The sequence below is a fragment of the Pteropus vampyrus genome, unplaced genomic scaffold (assembly GCF_000151845.1).
Source record: "Pteropus vampyrus isolate Shadow unplaced genomic scaffold, Pvam_2.0 Scaffold47, whole genome shotgun sequence".
Classification (NCBI taxonomy): domain Eukaryota; kingdom Metazoa; phylum Chordata; class Mammalia; order Chiroptera; family Pteropodidae; genus Pteropus; species Pteropus vampyrus.
The window spans coordinates 119,418-125,105 of NW_011888828.1; the positions used below are offsets into that span (position 1 = coordinate 119,418).

The 5,688-nt window shown below is 38.4% G+C and overlaps 1 protein-coding gene across 3 annotated transcripts in view; it reads right to left on the minus strand.

Annotated features, from left to right (window-relative positions):
• Positions 1-2,732, minus strand: part of EXTL3 (exostosin like glycosyltransferase 3) — a 53,328-nt gene extending 50,596 nt beyond the window's left edge. For all 3 annotated transcript variants that reach the window (XM_011359327.2, XM_011359330.2, XM_011359328.2), the window contains exon 1: positions 2,655-2,732. The gene's annotated coding sequence lies outside the window, so the exon portion shown is untranslated. The remainder of the gene's footprint in view (positions 1-2,654) is intronic.
• Between the last annotated feature and the right edge of the window lie 2,956 nt (positions 2,733-5,688).

Genomic DNA, 5,688 nt, shown 5'->3' on the forward strand with positions numbered 1-5,688 from the left:
AGATTTTTCATTAAGATCATGGCTGATGCCCTACTCTTTATTCTTTCCCTAATAAAAAATGATTACCCATAAATGGAAAGTAGAATTCTTGATGTACTAACCACTCACTTACGGGCTTGAAGCAAGCTGTGCTCCTGGAAAGCTAAAACGGTAAATAATTCAAAAGTCCAAGTGGTGAGGTGAGAAGTTAGTTGGGGTAGAGTTCTCATTCAGAATTCTGCATATGCTCATACTCTCCATCATCTCACCACTACACCTCGACATACCAGTGTCCTCTCTCATCTCCTCCTCTTAATAGAGCCTTCTAACACTCCTTATCACAATGGCAAACTCTTTATCACAAAAACATTACCTGTGATCAAGACCTTCCTTTCAAGAGTTTTCTGATATAACAACCATCGGGCTGACTTTTCTTCTCTTAAAACTAAAATGCTCTGATATTGAAACTTCCTATCATGGATTTGAGTTATCTGTTTATTTAGGCCTTCTCTAATGCCTTTCAATAAATTTGTATACTTTTCTTCATACAAAAACAAAACTAAACTGAAGTAAAACACTCCATAGAAGAGAGAAAGAAAGCAGAAGAAGTAAGGGAAATGCTGGTTTCCATCATACAGTGGAAAGGTATGAAGGGAGAATGGGGCAAGAGAGAGAGAAGCTGGACACTTTCCAGATGTTCCCAAATGAAACCAACTGACTTTAACATTTTACATAATTATAACAGCTAACACTGAATTTTTACTGTGTGCCAGGTTAAGCATATTATACACCTTAACATAGTTAATCTTCACAACAATCCTATGACGTAGGTACCACTCCCATTTTGTACATGAGAAATGAAAGCACAGAGCTTAGGTAATTTGCCCAAGGTCATTCATACTGAATAAAACTTGGATTCAAATCAAAGCAACTCGAGCTCTAAGGCCCACACTTTCAGTGTCTTAATCATTATGGTAAATTGCCTGTGATATTAACTCAAGAAACACAGTGTGCACACATCGTGCATAAATTACATTTCGATTATCCATATTACTACTGCTCCATTATAACTATGAACAATGATTAATTATAATTAAAACACATGGTAATAGTACTCCAGAACCTAAAGGCACCTCTATTTTCATAATTAAAGTATTTACGTGTGGATGAAAAAGGGGCCACATACTAAAGCTGACAAGATCAGGGCAAGCCAGTATGGCGGGCCCCACAATCCCAAAGACAAAAAATAACCACACAGGACGGTCTGAACATAAAAATTCCTAACTAAAAGCAGGTCATGGTGGGTAGTCAAATCCTGCCCTGCAGCTACCTTGACAAAGGTCGATCTTTACCCTAAGTGAGCCTATCTAATGTCTTTCTGCATCTAAGATAGTATACCTTAGAAATGTCTGAGTAATCTTCTTTCCCAGACCCCTCAGGGCACACCCACTGCACAAGAGCACGAGAAACTGAGCTCTTCATTATCTCGTTCCCCACATACCCTCGCTAGGAGCAGTAAATGTTAATCCTGTACTCACCAATGTAAAAGAAGTATATGTCTCTCCATTTTGTTTTTTATCCAGTCCCAGAGATTTCCCTACTTTGCTTTTTCCCTCTTAATCTACCACCAATGGAACCCTCCTTACAGGTCCTCCTTTGATTCTAATGTATAAAATAAGCCACAAAACTGTCATTCTCTGGAGCATTTCCTCAATCCACTGAGATTTTGTTTCCTAAGAATTGTTAGTTTGGTTCAAATAAACTCCAAAATTCTCTACAGGTTTGGAAATTTCTTACATTAACATCTGCTAAACAAAACAAGAGAACAAAATACTCAGAGCAAAATCAACCAATGCATAAATAGGTGTACCCATGACCTGTGTATCTGTGCATTAAGTACTATTTTCTCTTCTTCATTTAAGTCAATATTGGCCCACTGAACAGGCACAATCCTATTACAACCCCGGTGCAGGTCCTACAGAACTGTATGTACATTGTTGCTGTTGCTGCCATTACCACAAGCCCTTCGAGTTCAGTAAAGATAGCTCTGTAGAGAAGATGTCCTCAACCCCCGGGCACCAGTCCATGGCCTATTAGGAACCAGGCCGCACAGGAAGTGAGTGGCGGGCAAGCCAAGGAAGCTTCATCTTATTTGCAGCCACTCCCCAGCGCTAGCATCACCGCCTCAGCTGTACTTCAGATTATCAGGTATTAGATTCTCATGGGAGCACCAGTGCCTGGTGCCCAAAAGGCTGGGGACCACTACCATAGAGGAAATCATTTCCATATGCTTGCTGAAAACAGTATTTCAGAGGTTTGATTTGGTTTTTAAATGTAAACATCCCAAAAGAACATCATTTCCTAATCTACTAAGCATATGCCGACAACAGCCTGTTATGGCAAGGTAGTACCTAGTTCGAAAATCAGAAAGCACTAAAAAAATTTTCCCAATGTTTTTGCCATTGTTAAGACTCTGATTTCTCTATTGTATAATTCAAAATAAGTAAAGGCACTTTCTGGGGAAGCTAACTGTGGATAAAGAATGATGTAAAAACTGCATTTAGGCAATTCACAAGGAGATGAAAGCAATGTGTTTTTCACAATACAACCGCCACAATAGTTTATTTACTGGATAAACTTAACCTAGTTGTAAAATAAAGGAAATACAGACATACCTCAGAGACACTGCGGATTCAGTTCCAGACCACAGCAATAAAGCGAGTTGTAATTTTTTTGCTGGTTGAGGGTCTTGCCTTCAAATTGTAAAAAAACACATCTGTGAAATGCAATAAAGCAAAGCACAATAAAACAAGGTATGCCTACAAAAAAATTGTCAGCAATTAAAAACCAAAATCAGGAGAGGAAAATTGGTTGTGTGCTGACCTCTTGAGTTGAGAGTAAAGATTATGATACAATCAGAGAACGACAGAGTTAAGCCACCTTTATTACAAGGCTTTTAGAAGGGGGAAAAAAATATTCCTTAGGCTCAAAAACAGATTTCTAAGTCCAAAGATATTCCACAAATGCCACTAGCTGACAAATCTCAAAATACAAAAAAGGAACTCATCAATAAATTATAAGCATTCCTTCCACTGCTCAGTTGTATATAGGTATTAACAAGTAAGCTAAGACTATTAATTAACCCAAGTCACCTGTTTAGTCAGTAATAAACCTGAACTTGGAAGTCTCACCTCCCAGGAGGTCCTCAATTTGAAAATTATGCCACTTCCTATACGTGTTTCCCTTCCCACCAGTTTGATAGCATCTCACAAATCGAAATTGAATTGTCCCACCTGTCAGTTTTTAATGAGGGTTACAATTCAGATTCACAACTCACCTAAGAATTTTTTCAAACAATAAACCCAGACTCTCCTAACATTAACGGAATAATTTCCAAGTGTGGGGCCCAAGCGCCTATAGTTTGACAAAGCTCCCAGGTGATTTTAACACAGAGCACACAACTCTAACATAAAACCATTGGTCTAACAAAGAACCGATGTCGATCCCTATTCAGACTGATGACATCTGAATCAATGTAATTACAGACAACTAAGGAAGACAAACAGCAATACACCATATTCATATAGGAAGTCTACAAGACTACATCATACTCCTTTGGAAAACTGGGGGGAGGGGGTAGAGGGGACTTTGCACTTGTTCTATCTATTTATATTTACAATGTACTTTACATACGTTATCTCGTTTAGTCCTCACATCAACCATCTGTGGGTAGGTATTGTTATTTCACCTACAGATAAAGTGTGAATCACTGAGGCTAGGTAAAACTCATTCAAGGCCAGACATGTAGCAAGCGAGCTGAGGTGCCCATATACAAATCCAGGTTTGTCTGACCTGTACCATGCTACTCATGTGTTTACTATTTTTTTACTTAAGACTCATTTTGTCTTCATTCATTTTACAATAAGTACATATTGCTTTTGTAATTAAGAAAAATATCTTGCAGTCACTTTAAAATACAATACATTATACTTGAGTGAACATATGAATAATAAAAAAGCATAACAACCTTACTGCTGATATGGAGAAACTTTTAGCGGTCTGGATAGAAGATCAAACTAGCTTTCTCATTGCTAAAGTAATGTCTTACAAATATAGAAATGGGAGAAGACTAAAATAATACCTGTGGTGTTCCACTGGAATTGAAGGTAACAGTGTGAATACAGGATCTAAGAGGCTCCTTGAAAAAGGAGCTAATTTCAGTACTGGAAAAGTAAAGTAAACATAAGCCTGGAAAATCTTCTTTTGCCAGAAAGTAAAGATGTACTCAAAGAAAATTAGAGTATTTAAAAAAATACTGGATCCCACTGGATAAATCTGGGACACTTTGATTACCTAAATTATCTCCCAATAAATGAGAAACCATGTATTCATACTTAAATGATTGATTACATAAAGAGAGAGAAGGAAAAATTATTCATTTGGATAAGTCCACCTAGTAAACGTACAGGAAAGGCAGCATGATGGAGATTTTTTAAAACTGTCATTTAGTGGCCAGCATATTAATAATTGTTTCAGGAAAGATTCAGCAATGGATGCTAAGATTCGCTGATAAAAGGTTGATGAAAAACAGGGTATAAATATTATATATTGTGGCCTCTGAAAAAGATATTGATGGTTAACTGGGCTCAAATTTAAAAACAGAGCCTAGCAGCCATTCCTAAATAAGGACCTCTCACACAAAGCCCACTTCAAGAAGACACCTGCACTGAACTGCCTGCTAGCTGAGCCAGCCCTTATAAAGGAGTTCCTGGAATTGTATTTCAACCAATAGGACTGAGGCTTTCCCCATCCAATTGGAACTACCATATCTCCCATCAGCATCTTCACTGACCAATCAGAAAAGTGTCTTTTGGACCAATCAAATTGAGGATTTGGAGTCCGCATTTGCATGAAGATAGACCATCAGGGACCAAGAGCAGGGCCTTATGTTTTTTTAAGTCAGTTCCCCTCCAACTCAGAGTATACTTTCCCTTTCCATCCAAGACTGTTTCCCTGGCTGTAGCTGAAACACCAAAGATGAACTCAGGATCAGAGTGGAGAAGAACCGGGTGTAGCATAGCAAGGCAGAGTTGTCTAGCCAGAGTAGGGTCTGGCCTCAGGGCCTCCTGACCAAAGAGTCTCCTGGCCCCAGTCACCTTGCAGCTGTACTGCTTCATAAGTAAGCTGTAACCATATTAAGCTGTTTCACGGTCATGGTGTTCTGAAAGCTGTGCTACTTCATAACTGAGCTGTTTGCACTGAATAAAGTTTCCTTCTTAACCACACCCCAAATTGGGGATTCCTGTTGGCATTGAACTAGCACCAACAACCAAGAGTTGACAAGAAGGAGAAGAATGGAGGGAGAAAGAGAAAGCAAATATGACAAAATGTTAAACCTGGGAAATGTAAGTGAAGAGTATGTGGAAATTCCTTTTACCACTCTTATTACTTTACCATAAGTGTTAAAGTACGTGGAGGAAAAAAAAAAGGGAAAAAAAATAAAGTACAGCACACTAAATTTTTTAATAAATAAGGCAACAATTAGCTCATGGAGGGGAGGGGAGAGTCGGATTCATTCATGACAACCCAAATCCAAAACTAAGTCCCAGATGGATTCAAGAGGTAACTATAACAAAAGGAAAACATACAAGTAATTTCATCTCAAGATAAGAACTTCCTACTTTTATAGGAATCCAAGCAAAAGCAGAA